This window comes from Culex quinquefasciatus, chromosome 3 (assembly GCF_015732765.1).
Source record: "Culex quinquefasciatus strain JHB chromosome 3, VPISU_Cqui_1.0_pri_paternal, whole genome shotgun sequence".
NCBI lineage: Eukaryota > Metazoa > Arthropoda > Insecta > Diptera > Culicidae > Culex > Culex quinquefasciatus.
Genome location: NC_051863.1, coordinates 89054796 through 89077427, shown reverse-complemented (window position 1 = coordinate 89077427; position 22632 = coordinate 89054796). Strand labels below are relative to the sequence as shown.

The 22632-nt window shown below is 37.3% G+C and overlaps 1 long non-coding RNA gene across 1 annotated transcript; it reads right to left on the bottom strand.

The window, feature by feature from the left end:
* Positions 1–4954: 4954 nt before the first annotated feature.
* LOC119769887 lies at positions 4955–21839 on the bottom strand. The gene is made up of 3 exons (XR_005278559.1): positions 21815–21839; positions 5485–5654; positions 4955–5431 (listed from the first exon to the last, which is right to left on the bottom strand). It is a non-coding gene; the product is annotated as an uncharacterized LOC119769887 (long non-coding RNA).
* Between the last annotated feature and the right edge of the window lie 793 nt (positions 21840–22632).

Genomic DNA, 22632 nt, shown 5'->3' with positions numbered 1-22632 from the left:
CACTCGCTCGGATCCGTACGACGGTGACCGGAGGGACCTAACTCGGTTAGGAATTTTTAACGTGTTGTGGTGTACGTCTAACCGTCCGTGGTGCTGTCACACTCCGATCCGTATTCTTTAGGCTTATTGGTTTTAATTTGTTTGTGGCACTTCGCTGTTTCGTAACCAATATTTTTCGTGTAATTTTAATTAGGATTTTTCAATTACACAAGCGAACTTTGCAATCACACATTCCGGCTAGCTCAATAAAAACCAACAAAGCAAACATTTTGGCTCACATGCTTGTATTTACCGTACCAAAACCCGACGTTGCCCCTCGGGCTTCGTGTTCTTTACCGTAGCCTGATCTTTCCTAGCAAGCCTTGATTTTCTCTTAATATTTAAGCGCGAGACATGCGCGGTTTTCTTCTTACCAGTGGCGCCACTGTTCTTCCTACCCCCTTCGCATGCTGCTCAGCTTGCTCACCCAGCTGCTCTTTTCCGCCACCGCCCTTGGCGATGCTGCTCTCCGGCGCACGTTGCCGTTCTTCAAATCCGGCTCGCTGGCACACGGCTTCTCCGAGCCGATATGATGGATGTCTTCCACTTGCCGCTCCGCCGACACGCCGTGGGCACTACGTCCCACAGCGATTTCGGCCGCTTTCCCCGCCAATCCGCCGCTGGTCACAGTGTCCGACGGCGATGCTGGCCGATTGACGCTTGCTCAGTGCGATGCTGCCCCCGTCGTGCGAAAACTCCACACAAAAGGCCATGCAGAAACCAAAATGGGCACTAGCCCAGTTCAAGATTGCGTCTTTGGCGTGGCACTCACTCTTTTTGGGGCCTTTTTGCGTCTTCTTCCATCCAGATTCCGTTCGGGCCGAGCCCGATGATGTAGGAGTCGTGAGCTGCCGATGCCGTGTTATCTGAACGGGAAAGCGAAACATCAGCAATCGCCTTTTTCGAGCAAACATGAGTGCTTTTACCTTCTAGCGGCTGCGCCTGCTTTTAATCGCACCTCTGGGCTTCTCTTGCATTCCGTGCCTGCTGCCGGAATCGAGCTGATCTGGGGGAGGAGATGTGGCGTGAGCTTTGGCCGGAAACAAGCAGCCGCTTAGTTACCTGTGGTTCTTCGTTGAGATTCGGGTCTTCCTGCGCGCGTGCTCGTCGTGCTACTGGTGTTGCACTCCAGCGAGCGTCTTTCCTTCCCGCCGGTCTTTGTTTCGTCCGTGGCCAAATCTGGGGAGTTTCTAAGGTTAGAACCGTGGCGATATGGCTTCTTCCGCACTTACTTGTCAGGCTTGTTCTTCGATGCGGGATACGTTTGCCGTGACCTTCCTGGTTGGGCAACACGCCGGAGCTACCGCGGAAGCAAGATCTAGCAGTGTATTTCATGGGCACTTACGAAGTCGCGATGTCCTAGGGTGTAAACCGAACGAAACACAGCGTGGAGCTACTCCACCACACGTCGTGTGCGTTCACTGGCAGCCACAGACTAATTTTTCGCAGCAAGCGGAAGTGGTTGCGCATGATGGTGTTGATGCGCAGTTCAAACAAATTGTTGTTTTCAAGTGAGCGTTAGCAGCGTTAGCGAGGGAACGGGGAATTTTTTGTTTACAAATTTACACGGTAGCTCACATTTATAGAAAACGGACTTAATTTCTATGCCTACGCAATAACTTTTCTTCCCGTGTCGTGTGGTGACGGACGATCAAGCGGGTCGATCACTGGTCTTCACCACTCCGGACCGAAAAAGCAAAAGAGGCCGGCACCATCGTCTGCACCCGTATTTATGCGCCGCCTAGCTGTTCCCTCCAGAACTGTTTCCTGCTTTGCGTTGGATCGGTGACAGCTCGATGACACTGACGTTCCGGGTGATGGTGTTCGCAGAGGTGGGGATAGCAAAATTCATATGGGTTGGTGTCTCAGATGCACAAGGCCTTATTTCCCTAATATCGACTATGTGAATTATTTAATTGCATGCTAACATAGAGTAACAAATAGGTAATAAATAACAAATAACAAATAGATAAATAAATAATTAATTAAATTACAAAACTCCTAAATCTGAAAGACACCAAACTAAACGCTCAATAAACATGAAATATTATATGTTCAAAGTGTAGACAGAGAACAACAAAAACTGGCTAGTTACCATTTAAACATTTACTAACAATAATCTAAAATCTTCCTTTAATCAAGCTGGTTTGGTGTGGATCTAGTATGATTTTATTGAAACCGATTTTCAAAAGATTTTAATCTTCCCGGAGTCGGGGTAAAAAAATGACAAAATTATTTTTTTTTTTGTTAGCCTAGGCTCATACATAAGGCTACCAACTGTACGGATTTTTTCCTTACCATACGGATTTTCGAACCTCTTCGCGGATTTTTAACAGGCCGGAATTTTTGTAGGGAATTTTACGCATAATTCGGATTTGTACGGAATTTTAACAACTTTTTAATCATTGAATTGCTTTTGATTTGGTCGAAGGTTTTGTTGTTTGAAATTTTTGGTTTCTGTGAGTTTGATTTAAAAGAGAGAGTTTTCCGGGTTTTCTTCAATTCAAACTTGATTATCAATAAAAAATAATAAAATAAAAAACTCTAGAATTGTTCTTTTAGAAATTCCTTACTAAATATATTCCATTTCTAAAAGCTTTCTAAAACTTGTGAAAACATTTGAACATTTAACAAATCTAGAGTTTTTTTAAAGGTCCTAAAAACTGTTGTGTTTCACATGCTATAGGACCTTTTCAATAAAAAAAACTCTGGAAAAGTGTTCGTGAAAACACTAAGAGCGATATTATTCGTAAAAACAATCTTGACATTTCGTAAACTTTTAAACGTTTAACAAAACAAAATTGAAGACATAATTATTTGATTCAAATCATGGTTTATTTTATGAATACTTTTAAACGTGCAAGTTATAAGCACTCTGATAGCATTTTGTGAAATTTGTTAGCTGTAAAAACGACACAGTTTTATATTTTTAATTCTAAGATTTATTAAATTTAATTTATCTAAATAATTCAATGACAGTTTTTGTTATACCATGGTGGCATATCGGCAAAGTGTACGGATTTTTGCTCAGCAAGAGTTGGTAGCCTTACTCATACACATCTAAACATTGCTCGAGTTTTTAGCTTCAGCCAAATCATTGATTTAGTTAAAGTGATTGATACCATTGAAAGAAAGCTCTTCTTCACTAAATCATTGTGATTTTTTTCAAAATCAAGTATCACACTACTCATTAAAGAGTAAAGTAAACTCAGGGGCAATATTTTAGTGATTTGATTCTTTTTTTTTAATTTGATATTCTAGGCACAAACACACCCAGACATTACTCCAGTGTTTCTCAACCTTTTTCGTTCCATTCCCCCTTGACTAATTTTTAAGAGCCTCATTCCCCCTACCTCCTCCAATGATGTTAAACTTGTTGGTATCAATGCATGAATATCAAAATTTAATCAAACAAATCAAATTTTCTTACTGAGAATAAACAAATCATGTAATACATGAGAAATACTCTAAAGTATTACATAATTTCATAAACAAATGAATTATTTATTTTTAATAATCTTTTTGTTGCACTGATAATGTTTCATGCCATGAAAATTTAACAAAAAGAAACATTCCAGTTGAAACATTATTTTCTAAAACAATTATTTCTTTTAACTTTTGATATTCATTACAGTATTCATCAAAACCTTACAAAAAATCTCAACGTTCAATTCAATAAGAAATAAAACAATTTCATTTGGCAAATCTCTCTCAAAACCCCAAATAACATCTGATGTTCTTTTTGGAATTGAAAATATCGAGAATTATTTAAAGCAAATCTGTTTTTGTATTTCAAGAACCACTCATGCATTACCTAAACCATGTTATAACTTCCAGAAGTGAAAGTGATCGCTTGAAAAAATAAAATTTATTTATCAATTTTTGAAAAATGCCGTAAACTCAAGTAAAACTTGTTAGAAACTGTGAAAATGTACAAAAATAATTTGAATAACGTTGAAACTTATTTGTAAACATGAAATTTACAAAGAAAGCAATACATGTTTAAATAAATTCGATTTATGATACATCCTCATTCCCCCCCAAAAATGGTCAAATTCCCCCCCAGGGGGGAATTCCTCACCGGTTGAGAAACACTGCATTACTCGGATCCTTAGCTTCAGCCAAATCATTGATTTAGTTAAAATGATTGGTACCATTAAAAGAACGCTCTTCTCCACTAAATCATAGTGATTTTTCAGAATTAAGGACCACTACTCCTAAATACACCGACGAATTTTCAAATTGTATTAAAAAATATCACTATAGAATAATTATTAATTTTTCCCAGAAGAGGCGTGTAGTGGGTCGACACATGCACAGAAAAAAAAAGTTGAATTTTGGAATGTTGAAAATTTAGTAGGTTGAATATTACCCCTTTTTTTGAGTAATATTACATACAAAATGTGTAAAAACGTGAACCTGATGAATATTCATCAGAAACTGATGAAAATTCATCATTTTCTGGGGTAAAATTTATCATTTATTTTGCCACAAAATCTGTCACCATTTCCTGATGAATATTACCATAATTTTTTTTCTGTGTGCATCGTGTCAATTTATGCTGACTTAAGTTACAACACTTGGGTCAGTAATAAATATTATTCGTTCTACTTTTGGGTGACCTTCTTGTTGCCCACATTCTGTGACACATTGCTGTCAGCAGAATGCTTTCCGTGTTACACACCAAAAAATAATCGTGTAATTTTGTGTCTAATCGATGCACATAACTGGAGCGTTACTTATGACAGAAAATTACATCAGATTTGAAAATTACATGACACATTCTACGCCTCGATTTGGCATTGAATTTTACAGGAGCTGAAAATAAGTTGATGTAATTTTCATATTGATGTAATTTTATGTTGATGGAAGATTGAGTGTGATTTTCTAGGTTATGAATAAAAATAGTCTGTGCTTTTATTTCTTCTGTTTATTTTTTCGTTTTGTTTGTTTTACATACTATTTTTCAGGGGCAATTTCACTTTTTCTCACTGATTCGATCTCCGACACCAGAAACTAACCTTCACTGCCATCATTTGACTTTAACAAATCTTAGAGACACTTGCAGGGACCCGATTTTTTTCTCCACTTCGACTCATTTCTTCTCGGCCAATAACTTGCACTCCCCCCAAACAAACAAGCAGAGTGCTTGAGCCCCAAGCGCGAGCCATCTGAGTCGGCGCCCCTGGGTCGCATTATCTTCTTTGCACCTGAATCTCGTTGAATTTTCTGCGAGGTTCTAATCCGAGTTTTGTTTTTCCTTCTCATGTTTGCCCCCGGTGTTGCAGATTGCGACGCTGACGGTCCGGATCGGTTCCGGATTGTATTGTCTTAATTTTTGTCCTCAGCCAAACTGTTTTAATCTGCGCGCCGGGATTCTTTTGTTCGCCACCTGAAGGACGTAACAGTTAACTGTGAATCGATCTTTAATTAAGAATCACTTACCTTGATAAAATTTGAATTTGCAGATGGGCACACATTGGTGAAAAAACGACACCGGAGGCGAGACTTCATTGTTTTGATGCGGCTACAACTGAAACTGAACTTTCTGTTTTGCTCCCAAGATGGCTGACTTTTGACAATCTTGCACGCTGCGATGCGTTTCATCAATTTTGCTGTTCAAAATGGGTAGAATTAAGATTCGTTAGATGTAAAATTATGTTTATTCTGATGCTCCAGTTATGTGCATCAGAAGAGACGGGAAATTACATCAAATGAACGACGATTTTCAATCACGTTTAACTTTGTATTGCAAATAATTTTTTCACTGATTATTGTGATGATTACGTTGCGTAAGATGTAAAATCATGTTAAACTTTCAATTACGTGCTTTGATTTTATGTCACATTACAGATTATGTCATGTGTAGAATTCATATTTTTTTAGTGTGTATGTCAAACACTGGCCCTCTTTTATAGGTACCAGATGTTGACAAAAATGTACCAAACTTTTGGCTAGTTACCACCCAAAGAGCGCGCACTGCCTGTGTAGGATTAATCTCATCCAGTTTCGCTCAAAATTTGCACAGATGCTTAAAATAACCCAAAAAACCGTTTTCCGCTTGTGGAGCAGGGGGTCATTTTTCTGGGCACCCTATTGGACACTCATTAATATTTTAACTGAATGAATGTACATGGAAGAAAAAAAATCTGAATAAATATAAATTAAAAAAAAAAAGTAAGATCGCGTTAATTTCGTGTGTGCCTTTCCGTCAGAATCCGAAATCCACTATATTCTAAATGTATGGTAAGCGAGCGTTCTTTTATTACGTAACGCAGTTACGGGGGGAGGAGGTGTCGGTGTCTGTTACGAAAAATTAACCTGGCCATGGTCTTCGTTTCGTACATACACTTATGGTACTCGGGTCTCCACAGAAAAAAAATATTTCTGTAAATTTACATTATTTATCATGTACCAAAGGTATCATGATAAATGATGTATATTTCCATTAGGTCCATTAGGAAATTACATTAGATTAAGGCTACCAACTGTACGGATTTTTTCCTTACCATACGGATTTTCGAACCTCTTCGCGGATTTTTAACAGGCCGGAATTTTTGTAGGGAATTTTACGCATAATTCGGATTTGTACGGAATTTTAACAACTTTTTAATCATTGAATTGCTTTTGATTTGGTCGAAGGTTTTGTTGTTTGAAATTTTTGGTTTCTGTGAGTTTGATTTAAAAGAGAGAGTTTTCCGGGTTTTCTTCAATTCAAACTTGATTATCAATAAAAAATAATAAAATAAAAACTCTAGAATTGTTCTTTTAGAAATTCCTTACTAAATATATTCCATTTCTAAAAGCTTTCTAAAACTTGTGAAAACATTTGAACATTTAACAAATCTAGAGTTTTTTTAAAGGTCCTATAAACTGTTGTGTTTCACATGCTATAGGACCTTTTCAATAAAAAAAACTCTGGAAAAGTGTTCGTGAAAACACTAAGAGCGATATTATTCGTAAAAACAATCTTGACATTTCGTAAACTTTTAAACGTTTAACAAAACAAAATTGAAGACATAATTATTTGATTCAAATCATGGTTTATTTTATGAATACTTTTAAACGTGCAAGTTATAAGCACTCTGATAGCATTTTGTGAAATTTGTTAGCTGTAAAAACGACACAGTTTTATATTTTTAATTCTAAGATTTATTAAATTTAATTTATCTAAATAATTCAATGACAGTTTTTGTTATACCATGGTGGCATATCGGCAAAGTGTACGGATTTTTGCTCAGCAAGAGTTGGTAGCCTTACATTAGATTCATTGGAAATTTACATTAGTTTTGAAAATTTACATTAGTTTTGGAATTTACATTAGTTCAAATCAACTAATTCTGATTGGCCAATGGGAATGAGAAGCTCGACTTGGATTCCAGTAGGAAAAGGGTGTGGCCTATGTTCTATTTTAAAATGATTGAAGCGGACAGCAAAGGAAATTCGGATTTTAAAAAGTTGTTTCACAGGTAGGGGACGCTTTCTTGTCGACGGCCAAGTGGAATAACGCTGGACTGGAATCGAACGGACGACGGGTAGGATGTTCGGTGTTACTGCTGCTACCCGCTGCCGACTGAGCCATCTTCGCATTTTATAAACGAGCCGCTAAAGCATCAACTTGTTCAGGTCGAGGCACAGGCAGTGAGCCAGTGAAGTATGAGAGCGATAGAAAGAGAACCAAACATAACTATTTTTAGTTCGGGTAGTTTTGAAGTCAACGCTTGGCAGAAATACATTGGATATATGATTTACATTAAATAGGAATTTACAGGAAGCCGAACGCGGCTAGAAATTCATTAGATTTGAGTTTCCATGCTCAACGTTTCCATTAGATTCATGATTTACATTAGATTTAGGTTTACATCGGAGTATTTTCCATTACTTTTTGCTCATTACATCATATTTCAACATTACATTGAGTGAGTTTACATAAGAAACAGCAATTACGTGCTGTGTAAATTTACATATTTTGTTCTGTGTATATGACCCAGAAATGGTTTTGGCTGCCAAAATTTGGAATATTGATCAATTTTGGATGTCTTGGCCACACAGGAAAGGATAGAATGTCTACTTTGCGATTCCGACTGGGTTTTCTTTCCTTCTTATCGATGATTGCTTGGATAGTTGTTCTGCTGTAACCGTTGATTTCCGCTGTTTCAAAAATGTACTCCAATTCTTTTTGTTTTCCTGCTTCGCTGAGGGGTTACGACAAAAACTGGCTAAATTTGGCATCGATTTAGTGTTCAGCAGTAGAAACAACCAGTTGGAATCCATCTTAGGTTCAACGAAAGACCCCATACCGACTTTAGGCAAACCCGGCATTTACGAGGTATCCTGCGGCCACTGTGATATGAGCTACATTGGACAAACTAAGAGATTGCTGCAAACCAGGTTGGGCGAACATTTAGACACCGATGTCAGAATTGCCAAGGAGGAAATACGGAAAGGATTTGTCCCCCATTTCAAGTCAGCAGTAGCCGAACACATCATCAAGAAGAAACATAACATCACAACTAGCGACGCGGTCATCTTAAGACACATCACGAACCCATCGAAGCTTGCTGTCGCCGAAAGTTTGGAAATCTTCAAAGCAGGCAACAAACGTTTACTCAACAAGGATTCAGGTAACGGCTCAACGTGGCTGTTTAAGCTGTTACCTATATAGGCACCAAAGAAGAACAAGAAGGTAGTACATACAGTAACTACAAATACGGATACACCAGCGATGAACCTTCAGTCGAGAACAGAACACTGATGAAGTCTGCAAGTAGTAGACGAAATACGTATCTGTCAAGATATTAAAAATATATAGCGGAATTAAAAGGAACAACCCGTCTCTTTGTATTCATATGATTTTTATAGCTTTTGTTATAAAATCATCACATTAGTCAATATTTCAACCGGATTTTTTGTAAATCATTACATACGTACACTACATACTACCCCTGACTGTTTGGGATCGCTCCGGCCAATTGTGGCCAATCCGGAACCGGTTCCGGGTTACCACCAAAACGGTTCCAATAATGGTATCGCTAGAAACCCGTCATGTTGCATATCAAACTTCATGTAATTGAAAATTATGACCATATAATGTCATGCCAATATCTTCTGACCCAACCTGGTCACGAAGCATATCATGCGACATATCAAACTTCATAAAATAGAAAATTATGACCATCTAAGGTCATGCTAATATCCTATGACACAACCTGGTCACGCCCGAACTGGTTACCGGTGGCCCCGGGGGACACTTCCGGAGCATATCATGCGACATATCAAACTTCATGAAATAGCAGATTATGACCACCAAAGGTTTTGTTTATTGTTTATTCGTCAAGCTTATGTAGACTACTTACAATTTTCTTACATACTAGATATTATTTCTATTGTACAGATTTTTTCGTAGTTCCGGTTTAGACATGTCGAAATGTATGTACTGTGAATTTTCATTATAAAAGCTCATCATTTGATTTAATGGCGAATTTTTTAAATAATTTGTCGTGTATGCAGTTATTCTAAAAAGTTGTGAATGTCTAAGAGTACGGCTTGGTTCATGAATACTATTGCGTATTACTGAAAATAATGCTGCTGACTGTATGCGTTGAGAAATAATGTCGTTGATGAAAGAGAGCATGGCAAATTTACAAAGTTCTTGCAATGATTGTATGTTTATGAGCATGCAGCGTGCTTCATACGATGGGAGAGGAAATGCAGTCCAGTTAAGTTTACGTAGTGCGTACAGTAAGAATTGTTTTTGGACAGATTCAATACGTGCTTGGTGTACGGCATAGTATGGATTCCAGACGATACTACAGTATTCCAAGAGTGGCCTGACATACGTTATATAGAGTAATTTAATAGTATACGGGTCCTGGAAGTTGAATGCAAAGCGCTTTATAAAGCCTAATGTACTTTTTGCCTTGTTTATTATTGTGTTATAGTGTTCTACAAAGTTAGTTGTGAGTCTAGGATGACACCTAGATCACGTACTACTTTGCATTTTTCTACTGGTTGGTTTCCTAATAATACTGTTATGTTTGGTGTTTCATGTTTTCTGCTGAAGGCAATGGAATTACATTTCTTTACATTCAATTGGAGTAGGCTTTTACTACACCATGTGTAGAAAAGATTAATTTCGTTTTGGAATACATGACTGTCATTGGCATTTCCTATTTCCATATACAATTTCATGTCGTCTGCATATACAAGTACGTTAATTTTTTTAAGAATGAAGGAAATGTCGTTTACATACAAGATGAAAAGAAGAGGTCCTAGATGGGATCCTTGCGGAACCCCAGAGGTGACGTGAATTGATTCCGATAGTACATTTTGGAAGCGAACAATTTGTTCGCGCTTAGTCAAATATGACTTAAGCCATTCCAAAAGATTCGGTTGAATTCCAATTTTCTGCAGTTTGAAGATTAATAATGGTATGTCGATTCTGTCAAATGCCTTACTAAAGTCTGTGTAAATTGCTTCTACGAAATTGCGATTATGCATTGCATTCAGTGTAAAATTTACAAATTCTAAAAGGTTGGTGCTAGTAGAGCGGCCTTTAAAAAAGCCGTTCTGTTTACATGTGATGCGGTTTTTACTTGCTGAAAGATTTTTCATTTATAATAGATTCGAAAAGTTTTGGAATGCAAGACAAAAGGGCAATTCCGCGATAATTACGTATGTCTGATTTTGGGCCTGACTTGAAAATAGGCACCAAAAAGACTTTTCCATGTTTGTGGGAATTTTCCAGTATTTATTGACATGTTGAAAAGATGATGCAGTGGATATGTCAATTCTTCTGCAAGGTTCTTTAGGAATGCAGGTGCTATTCCGTCGGGTCCTGGTCCTTTTGATGAGTCTAAGTCCTTCAATGCCTGGCGTACTTCCGTTTCTGACAAAGAATTGACTGAGACGTCATTTGGAAATTCCGGTATATATGAAAAGTAGTCGCGGTCGCGGTCTTCTTCGGAAAATGAGGTGTAAAGGAGAATGGGCAAATTTGGTCCAAGGATGTACACGAACGGGAGAAACTTTATTCGAAAGATCTCGCCGAGACATGAAAAAAACTCTTCTGGACGAACTCTCTAAACCCCGGGGTTCAAAAGTTACAAGTTGTTGAAGTTTGAGCATTTTGGGTTAAAATGTACAAAAAATCGTATTTTTGCTATTTCTAAAATCATTCATAAAATCTCTGTTTCATTATGGATTTCGATTTTCTTGACTTCATTCGACGCGTATCAGCAAACACTATGAGTTCTGATTTGTCTTAGCATGATTGAAACATGATTTCTCTTGTTTTTATCCGTTTGAACCGTTTGTGCAAGAGGCATCCCAAAGAAAAAAGTCGAAACTTCAAGGTTTTGAAACCGGATCCAACCCAGACTGCTTCAGTGAGTATGGAAGGCTTCAGTGCAATGTTGCAACAACTTATTGGGATGGTCTGAGTCATCCGAGAACTCCTTGGAGTTAAGACCGGTGAGTCTACCGCCGTAACAAGCAAGATGTCGGCGGTTTTTGACCACGAATCATACCCGCATGGCTTCAGTGAGTATGGTAGACTACTATGCTGATGTGTTGGAGTGTCCTGGGTTCTCCTAGGAGTCCCTGGAGTTAAGATGTGTGGGTCTACTACCGTAACAAGCAAAATGTCGACCGGTTTTGACAATGGAACATACCCGCATAGCTTCAGTCAGTATGGTAGACTGCTTTGTTAATGTGTTGGGATGTCTCTGGTCATCCTAGGACTCCCTGGAGTTAAGATATTTGGGTCACTGTAACAAGAAAATGGTCGACGATTTTTAACCGCGCATCATATCCGCAAAGATTCAGTGAGTGTGCCAGACTGTATTGCTGTTATGTTGGGATGTTCTGGACCATTCCAGGGAGTCATTGTAACATCCGTTGACCTACAGATCATAACTCCAGGGAGCCCTAGGATGACCAGAGACATCCCAACACATTAACAAAGCAGTCTACCATACTGACTGAAGCTATGCGGGTATGTTCCGTTGTCAAAACCGGTCGACATTTTGCTTGTTACGGTAGTAGACCCACACATCTTAACTCCAGGGACTCCTAGGAGAACCCAGGACACTCCAACACATCAGCATAGTAGTCTACCATACTCACTGAAGCCATGCGGGTATGATCCGTGGTCAAAAACGGCCGACATCTTGCTTGTTACTGCGGTAGACTCACCGGTCTTAACTCCAAGGAGTTCTCGGATGACTCAGACCATCCCAATAAGTTGTTGCAACATTGCACTGAAGCCTTCCATACTCACTGAAGCAGTCTGGGTCGGATCCGGTTTCAAAACCTTGAAGTTTCGACTTTTTTCTATGGGATACCTCTAGCACAAACGGTTCAAACGGATAAAACAAGAGAAATCATGTTTCAATCATGTAAGACAAATCAGAACTCATAGTTTTTGCTGATACACGTCGAATGAAGTCAAGAAAATCGAAATCCATAATGAAACAGAGATTTTATGAATGATTTTAGCAATAGCAAAAATACGATTTTTTGTACATTTTAACCCAAAATGCTCAAACTTCAACAACTTGTAACTTTTGAACCCCGGGGTTTAGAGAGTTCGTCCAGAAGAGTTTTTTTCATGTCTCGGCGAGATCTTTCGAAAAAAGTTAGTCCCGTTCGTGTACATCCTTGGACCAGCTACCATACAAATTTGCCCATTCTCCTTTTGAAAAAAGATTGCAAATTTCTTTTGAGTTACTGCCTACATTTTCGTCCAGTTGCATTTGCGATGGGAAGTTACTACTTTTGGATTTGGATTTTACGTAATTAAAAAAAATTTTCGGGCATGATTTGACTTCAGATTCGACTTTACTATTATATTCTTCGTTGGCAGAATTGAGTGCCGAAAAAAATTGGTCGGAAATATTCAGATAATTCAGAAGATTTGTGTCATTTGTATTGTTTCTGTACAGTTTGTAGGCTTTTTGTTTTCTATTTTTAAATTTCTTAGTTGTGGAGTGAACCACACCGGGTATTTATTGCCTGTGTTATTACGTCGTCTTCTTCTAGTAGGGTACGGTTTCAGATGTTATAGTGTTAATTTCCGTATAGAATTTTCCTACTAATTCGTCGACATTTCCTTCATTATTAAATAAATTTTGTCAGTCAATTGCAAGTAGTTTACGTTTGGCTTCTACAAAGTTTGTTTTATTGTATTCCAGGACTTCTTCATATTCCCAGTCAATGTGCAAAGTGTTTTTATGGACATAAATAGAATATTCAATTGCTGTATGAAAGACTTCATTCTTCCAAAGGGGGGTTACAGATTCTTGTACATGAAAGTCTTCAATACAGTTAGTGAATAAAAGGTCTAAAAATGAATTTCTTTGGTTTTTTACATGATTGATTTGGAAAAGTCCATAATTTGCAATATTGTCAAAGAGAAAATGCAAAGTTTCATTTTCCCCAATGACTGGGAGAAGAATTGCTTCATTTTCTTCTCATATGAAGTTCGCTAGAGAAATTATGAACTAGGTTTCTTTAAAAAGTATAAAACTTGTGGTGCCTTATTTTCCAGAAGAATTTATGAAACGATTAAATTTCTAGATTTGGAAATAATTAGGCTTAGTGATTTTTCACGCTCGAAAATAGCAAATTTCACGGGGACCTTAATTTCAAAACACCAAATTTCACGCAAATTTCGCGGAACGTGAAAAATGTAAAAATAACTCTGAAAAACTTTTGTTTAAATCACAGAAACTACTTTTATTGCTTCATTATATATTATTTTTCAATAAACTAAAAAAAATTCACTAAATTTGAACGTGACATAAAAAAATCTCATAATTTTCATTTTTCTATTTATATTTGAAAACAAAATGTAGGGCATGCGTATTACTACTTTTTTTCATATTAGACTAATAAAGCAAACACATTTTCGCTGATTAGCTTCTGTTTTATCAGTTTACATTTTATTGAATTTCATATCAAAGCAATATTCAACAATCTTGTCCAGCCGAAATGAGAAAAATAGTTTGCATTATCTGCGACATTTAGCCCAATTAAAATATTTTTTAAGAATGAGAGAGATGATCTCTTTTCCAAAACAAAATTTATATAATATACAATAATATAATTTGTAACAAAATCGATTTTTTTTTCAAAATGGGAACAGAAATGTTTTTAAAGGTGATTTCAAACATAAAAAAAAAATCTCTTCATTTAATTTTGGATAAAACAAAGCTTATTTTTTTTAGTTTCTTTTGAAATTTTACATTTCAAATAAAATAGTTGTAAAAATTTTACTAAGGCGAAAAAAAATTTTTTTAGTTCCTATTACACGGAGAAAAAAGCGTTCCGAAAATCGTGAACAAATGTGCATGTTTTTGCGTAAAATATTTGTTCATGTAATCGTGAACTCGTGCACGATTGTATGAACAAAAAACTACGTTTTCATGGACAGAAATGATAAAAATCATGAACTAAAGTTCACGATTGTAAAGAAGCGTTACGTTACGTTTTTAAACATAATAATCTTATTATTGTGCAGGTTGTACAGCCATTTAAATATGGGGTTCTCTTAAAAAAATAAAGGCAAATCCCTAAGCCGCCGTGACAGTGAGTAACGGCTTCTTACCAAAATTATTAGTTAAAAACTGCATTTTGCCCACTACGGCTGTTCGATATGCTTAAAACTTTCAACACACAATCCAGAAAACTTAACATTTTTTATCAGCTCGAAATCATTTTTTTCACATTTAAAAAGGGTTCTTTAAATTGTGAACACATTCCCACGTTGTTCCCTGAAATCGTGAACAGTGTTCATGATTTCGATAACAAGCTAAGCGTTATGCTGCTGGCGTTACGATTTTTCGTGAACACCTGTTCACGATTTGCTTTTTGTTCATGGAAATTGTTCATGGTACGTTTTCGTACCGTGGAATATCACCTTGTTCCAGATTTCGTGGCACATTGTTCACGATTTTCGGAACGCTTTTTTCTCCGTGTAAGCTTTTCAATTGAAAACTTATAAAATTTACTTAAATAGTCTTTATGGTTGAAATATTGATGTTATTTGAAGAAAAAAAAAATGATTTGCGAAAATTTATAAATTTCATGAATTTCACACCGTCCGTGAAATCATCACAATTCACTAACCCTATATTTGTAATTGAACAAGGGTATTCACTCGCTTAATTCTATTTGAGTTTGATAAAATATTTTGAGAAAAATCGTTACAGTTTTACACAAACATAAAATTTCACGGCATTTCGCGGAAAAAGACAAATTTCGCGAATTTCACGCTGTCCGCGAAATCGTGAAATTTCACTAACCCTAGAAATAATGAATATGAAACATTCATTCCTATAAAAATATAAAATTCTGAATATTATAGTGTAACAAAAAAACATATTATCTGGGAATCACGTTACTAAAAATACCATGAATAAATAAATATCCAATAGTTCTAAACATCAGATTACTTTCTGACTGAAACTTGTTAGAAATATTGAATTAAGAAATTATAAAATATGGATTCCAAGCTAATATTTTTTGGTTCAATTTTGTTATCCCAAAAAATCGACAGAAAATAAAAATGCTATTTGATTATATTTTTGATTAAATTTTTGTTTTTTGTGCCCTAATCTTTGATTCAAAATGAAACGAGAAGATTTTACTTGATACAAAAAGATCTTAAACAATTTGAAATCATTGAAAAACACTTTTTTATCTTGTTCAATAATACAAATTTTCCGAAGCAAAATTAACTTCTAAATTTCAATAAATATGATTTTTTCCTATAACATTCGAAAAATTCAAAACTTATTACTGTTACTTCAAAAAAAAAAATATTCGAAGTTTAAATAGAACAATCAACCCAAATGTGTAGGCAAAACCAACAAAAAAATTATAGATATAACAAAAAAATATTATTTTTTAATGTGAAATATTGTCGAAAATTAGAACATGAAATATGATGAGAATGATTTATAATTTGAATTTTTTTCAATTGATTATGTATAATTGGTGACAATTTCTAAGTTGTCAAAAATTTAGTTTTTTGTCAATATTTAACTTTCAAACTATTTAACTGTACCTGCAACTTATTTTTTTTAACATTTTACATGTTTCCCGCGACTCTGGGGCAAATTTCCATATTAGCCCGCGATGATCAGCTGGCTGAGGACCACTTAATTCAATATTTCTAACAAGTTTTAGTCAGAAAGTGATCTGATGTTTAGAACTATTGGATGTTTATGTATTCATAGTATTTTTATTAACGTGATTCCCAGATAATAATTTTTTTTTGTTACACTATAATATTCAGAATTTTATATTTTTATAGGAATGAATGTTTCATATTCATTATTTCCAAATCTAGAAATTTAATCGTTTCATAAATTCTTCTGGAAAATAATGCACCACAAGTTTTATACTTCTTTTTAAAGAAACCTAGTTCATAATTTTTCTAGCGAACTTCATATGAGAACGCAATGTGGGCCGGATTTCATGATAATTTCAAAACCATTCGAAGGCCGTACAGAAACCTCGGTAGGCCACATACGGCCCGCGGGCCACATTTTGGTGAACACTGCCTTAGATGGTCATAATTTGCAATTTAATGAAGTTTGATATGTCGCATGATATGCTTCCTTGCATACTCCGGAAGTGTCCCCCAGTGTCCACCGGTAACCGGTTCCGGAGTGACCAGGCTGGGTCAGAGAATATTGGCATGACCTCAGATGGTCATAATGTTCAATTTCATGAAGTTTGATATGACGCATGATATGCTTCCCTGCATACTCCGGAAGTGTCCCCCCGTGGCCACCGGTAACCAGTTCCGGCGTGACCAGGTTGGGTCAGAGGATAGCGGCATGACCCTAGATGGTCATAATTTGCTATTTCATGAAGTTTGATATGTCGCATGATATGCTTCCATGCATACTCCGGAATTGTCCCCCAGTGGCCACCGGTAACCGGTTCCGGCGTGACCAGGTTGGGTCAGAGGATATCGGCATGACCTTAGATGGGCATAATTTTCAATTTCATGAAGTTTGATATGTCGCATGATATGTTTCCCTGTGTGTGTGTGTGTGTGTGTGTGTGTGTGTGTGTGTGTGTGTGTGTGTGTGTGTGTGCTTTTTTTTTAACAAGGTCGGAATCTGCTATCAGACACTTGAGAATTCATTTCTCAGGTAGTGTGGGGTTGGGAAAACAAAAAGAGTTTTCCCGAGCCACTAAACCAGTCCTTGAACGCCGTGCCCTTTTCCCCCCGGGACCACCTTTCGGTTTAACTTCGGGGGGAGGCGTTGCATTTTCTGCACTAGTCTACTTACAGGATCCATGCCGGGTGCTAGAACCATTTCCTGTTCTACATACATATGAGTCCATGCGAGGGTTAAACCGCGCCCAAGAATCGCTTTGCTTTTGATCGGTTAGTCATATGCAGCCCTCTCCTTGGACCATCGAGACGTGTACCGTGTGTGTGTGTGTGTGTGTGTGTGTGTGTGTGTGTGTGTGTGTGTGTGTGTGTGTGTGTGTGTGTGTGTGTGTGTGTGTGTGTGTGTGTGTGTGTGTGTGTGTCCAATACAATACCTGCTAACCGGTAGCGAAATTATGGGATAGTATAATTTGTATCAGACTTTGCATATGCTGAATGCTGATATCTCAGTCCTGGGTATTAGGTGGTGATAGCCCTCGCGCTGGCCAGGAAGGGCACCGTGGCGCGGTGGTTAGCAGCTTCGGCTGCCGATCCCTAAATTGCTATGGGGCGCGGGTTCGATTCCCGCCTTATCCTCCTGGCCTTCCATCGGATGGGGAAGTAAAACGTCGGTCCATTTGCGTGAAAGAGGTTTTGGGTGACTCACTACACATAACCTTCGGACGCCTAGAAATGAGCAGAAACTTGCAACAGAGACCACAAAAGACCCGGGGGGTCGTTAAAGTGGATTGCTTTGCTTTTTTTAGCCCTCGCGCTGCTTCCAGCGACCCATTTCAGAATGGCAGAGATCCTAGCGGCCCAATTCCGAGGTCGTTGGGCATTGTCCGGCCCCGCCTTAACATAGAAGCAAACACCAGACGGATCCTTGATCTATCTTAAGACTCCCAATCCCTTCAGGCAAATCAGGGATCAGAGCGTATTTAATATGAGAAGAATACAACATGTTTTATAACCTTCAGATGGCCGACTGGTTAGAGTCCCAGACCATCAATCCAGAGGTGTGAGTTCGAATCCCACCTGATTCAGTTTCGTTTTTGTTCCAATTCCTGATTCCAAATTTCAAAGGTACCGACCGGGATTTGATCCCTGAACCTTCTGCTTGTGAGGCAGAAGCCGTAACCATTAAGCCACGGAGCCGGTTGATAGCGGCATGACCCTAGAGCAGGCCTGTCCAACGTCCGGCCCGCGACAGCTTTTCAAAATAGTTCTATGACCGGCCCTTGAGGCTGTTCATTATGGTGCCCAGAATATGGAACTTTTTTTTTCAAAATCTCGCTCCACAACCTAAATATTGTTCCTTGACCAATTTTAGGACTCTGGGCCAAATATGAGCAAAATCGGTCATCATTTACCCATTGATACTCGGAGGTGAAGTTTGTATGGGAAAAATCGAAAAAATGTATGGAAACCCCAAGTTACTTACGGCTTGATCTGCACGGTGTGCTATTTCCATCCAAATATTCCCAAAAGTGAGATTCTTATTGAAAATTTAATGCTCTACAACTTTGTATAATATACCAAAGCTGTAAAACTCGATCCTGAAAAGTTATTAGCGATTTAAAAAAATCATTTTTGCATGAAACACATTTTTTTCGCCAGCTTTAGGCTCGGGTATCAATAGGTTAATCTCATCCAATTTCGCTCAAAATTTACACATATGCTTAAAATAACCCAAAAAACCGTTTTCCGCTTGTGGAGCAGGGGTCACTTTTTCTGGGCTCCTACTGTTCATGAAATATTAAGTTAATAAATTGATTGCTTGAATTTTAAAAAATAGATTGAGATCAAATTTTAACATATTATAACAACATTCTTCATGTTTGAATTTAATTCTTATAATTTCTAACTTGATCTTTTAAACTTTTGAGTTGAAAAATATCAATAAATTCAAATGTGAAGAATGTTGTTATATTATAAACCTGCTGATTTTATTCAATGGTGCAAGAAAACAAAATTATTGATCTAAGTATAAATTTCTTTGGTTGTTCAACTGTGTACTTCACGTTGAAGTTTTTTTTCTATTTTTTTTTAAATAAATAAGTAAGCAAAAACTAATTTTTCCAGAACAAATTTTTAGTGACAAAGTCTTTTTTTTTTAAATAAAAAAAGCGAAAAAAAGCAAATTATTAACACTGATCGCTGCAAATATATTAAAAATATCAAAAAATGTCTCAAAATTAGTCAAGAAATTAGAAATTAGGGTGCAAAAAATATTTATTTTCAGAAACTTTGAATTTCGAAAAATAACGAAATGAAAATGATTTAATATGTATTTTTAAAAATTGAAATTATGTGTGTGTGTTTTAAATCATTTTAAAGTATTTTTCTAAAATGTTTAAATATAGGTGCACAACAATGCAAAAAGTTATTTTTTTTTTTGTAAAAGATATTCGAATCCAAATTTCGTTTGAATAAATTTTATCATGTCTTATTTTTTTTTTGCAACGACCATTGAAATTTGAATTTTAATTGTAATCGTCAAATACAATAACTTGACAATAACTATACAATTTCAAACAAACGAAATTAAAATAAGTCAAATAAACACATTTTGAAAGATATCTTTGTTTTTAATTCCTAAAATCAAGAAATATTATAACTTTTTTTTCGTAAAATCGCGATAACTCGTGATGTTTATTAGCAAACCCCTTATGTCTGTAGATCAAATTTTTTGTAATTGTCTGCTCTACAACTTTGTAGAACATTGTTACACTCTAAAAAATAACCCTGCAAAGTTAGAAAAAACACGAAATCTTAAAATGAAAAAAAAAAATTTTAATGAAAAAATGAGCCAATGTAGATTCGAAAAGTACATTAAATTTCCCATAAAATGACGAAACGAAACTATTGGCACTACGCCCCCCGGGGCATGGCCTTCCTCTAACGTGGGATTTCTGCTCCAGCGCCTCTGACGAGACAGGAGAAACCGGGACCGACGTTTTACTTCACCATCCGATAGAAGCTCAGTGGATAAGGCGGGAATCGAACCCGCGTCTCATAGCATCATCGGGATCGGCAGCCGAAGCCGCTACCCCTGCGCCACGAGACCATAAAATGACATGTTCTAAAAATTTTTACAGTCGAGTAACGGAAAATGGGAGAATTTTTAAAACTTGTTTAGTGTTTTTTTCGATGAAAAATACGTTTTTTTCGGAATTCTGAGTACGCCATCAAATCGGGCGTCTAATTTTACATAAAAGTCCTTTTGACACCAAATTTTTATCTCATCACCGTTTCAAGCTGCAAATTATTGAAAAACACCTCTTTTTTCGCATGTTCAAAAATGGAAGGGGTCGTACCGCCCCTCCGTCACGAGATATCAAAAAACGGATCTCGGATTCGTGATCAGGGACAAAAGTTACCCCTTAGGACAAAGTTTCACGCAAATCGAAGAGGGGTCGGGGCAACTTTTCCCGATTTCGTGTGAGTTGGTAGAGAATTACCCAATATTATTTCTTTTATTTATTTACTTTAAAAGAACCCAATAATAAAAAAAATACTGTTACTTTTTCAACTTTTATCAAATATTAGATCCTGCCCGCCACTGTTTTAGAAAAATCAGAACTGGCCCGCAGGGCCAAAAGGTTGGGCACCCCTGCTAGAGGGTCATAATATTCAATTTCATGAAGTATGATACGTCGCATGGTAGGATTCTTTGCATACTCCGGAAGGGTTCCCCCGTGGCCACCGGTAACCGGTTCCGGAGTGACCAGGTTGGGTCAGAGGATATTGGCATGACCTTAGATGGTCATAATTTGCTATTTCATGAAGTTTGATATGTCGCATGACATACTCCGGAATTGTCCCCCAGTGGCCACCAGTAACCGGTTCCGGTGTGACCAGGTTGGGTCAGAAGATATCGGCATGACCTTATATGGTCATAATTTTCAATTACATGAAGTTTGATATGCAACATGAAGGGTTTCTAGCGATACCATTATTGGAACCGTTTTGGTGGTACCCTGGAACCGGTTCCGGATTGGCCACAGTTGGCCGGAATGATCCCAAACAGTCAGGGGTAGTATGTAGTGTAGGTATGTATTGATTTACAAAAAAATCGGTTGAAAAAATTGACTAATGTGATGATTTTATAACAAAAGCTATAAAAATCATGTTTTTCGGATGTTCCGGGTTAACGGAACCGGTGTCCACTTTTGTTAAATCATCTCTACGGGAGCTTAAAGTTGAGGTTGTTATCCGTCAAATGCAACTGGAAGCAACCCGCTATGTGTTATCGTTCCGGAGATACAGGTCCTCAAAGTCGGGGCCTCAAAAAGGACTTTTTTCGGTTGTAGCAGGTTCCCGGTGGCCACAGTGCCCAAAACCGATTCTGCCAATCGGAATCGCAAAGTAGACATTCTATCCATTCATTTGCGGCCAAGACATCCAAATCGGTCAAGATTCCCAATTTTGGCAGCCAAAAACATTTCTGGGTCATATAGACCCGAGTACCATAAGTGTGACTTTTTTCTGGGGGGCATTCCGGTGGTCCGGTGTTACGTTCAAAAATCCAAAATTTTTGCGTTACGTATCAGAACACGCCCTGAAGCATATAATTTCCGTTATGTTTTCATTACTTACATCAGGACACGAGCGTAAAATTTTTCAACTATAGCAATTCCTAAAAATCCAGTGCCTCCAGTTATGAAAATATTTTTATTGCTGTAGAACTTTTGCACGTATGAAATTGATTCATTCATATCTGAAAAGAGAAGATTTATTGACAAAGTGTGCTGTGTGCATCTTATGAAATGTTCTCTGCTGGAGCATAAAAATATCGTTGGCGTCAAACTTTCAAAAATTGATCGCGGTGGATACTTTTCTACCACAGTTTTTTGTGTGATCAATGTGGCATTTAGCTTTGGTGAATTTTTGACAGTTCGAATATTTCAAGAAAATTTACCGCTGTTAACAAAAGGAAATTAACAATGCAACTACGGAGACGGGCGATTGATACATTTGGCTCCCTACGTGGGCCAACTTTGATCAGTATTACAGCTGCGAGTGCTAAGTGTTTCGATTATTCTCGGATCAAATTGAGTGTAAGTTCAGGAAGTACTTCATAAGTCGAGTGGTTAACCTACCGGCAGTCGCATACGTGTACTTTGTACACACTTTATACGCGGAGAGACTGTGTCCAGAATTTTTAACAATTAAAATGGTTTATTAAACTTTCGTAAAATTTAACAAAACGTTCTTGTTACTGCCCTTCCATGTTCCTTCCATCGGATGGGGAAGAAAAACGTCGGTCCCGGCCTTGGTTGTTGTTAGTCCGTTAAGTCATTCCAGGTATGGGAGTCGTCTCTCTACACAGAAAAAAATATGTGAATTTACTCGACACGGAAAAAATGAATCACATGTAAACTATGTTGATGTAAACTTGAGATTCGACGTAAACT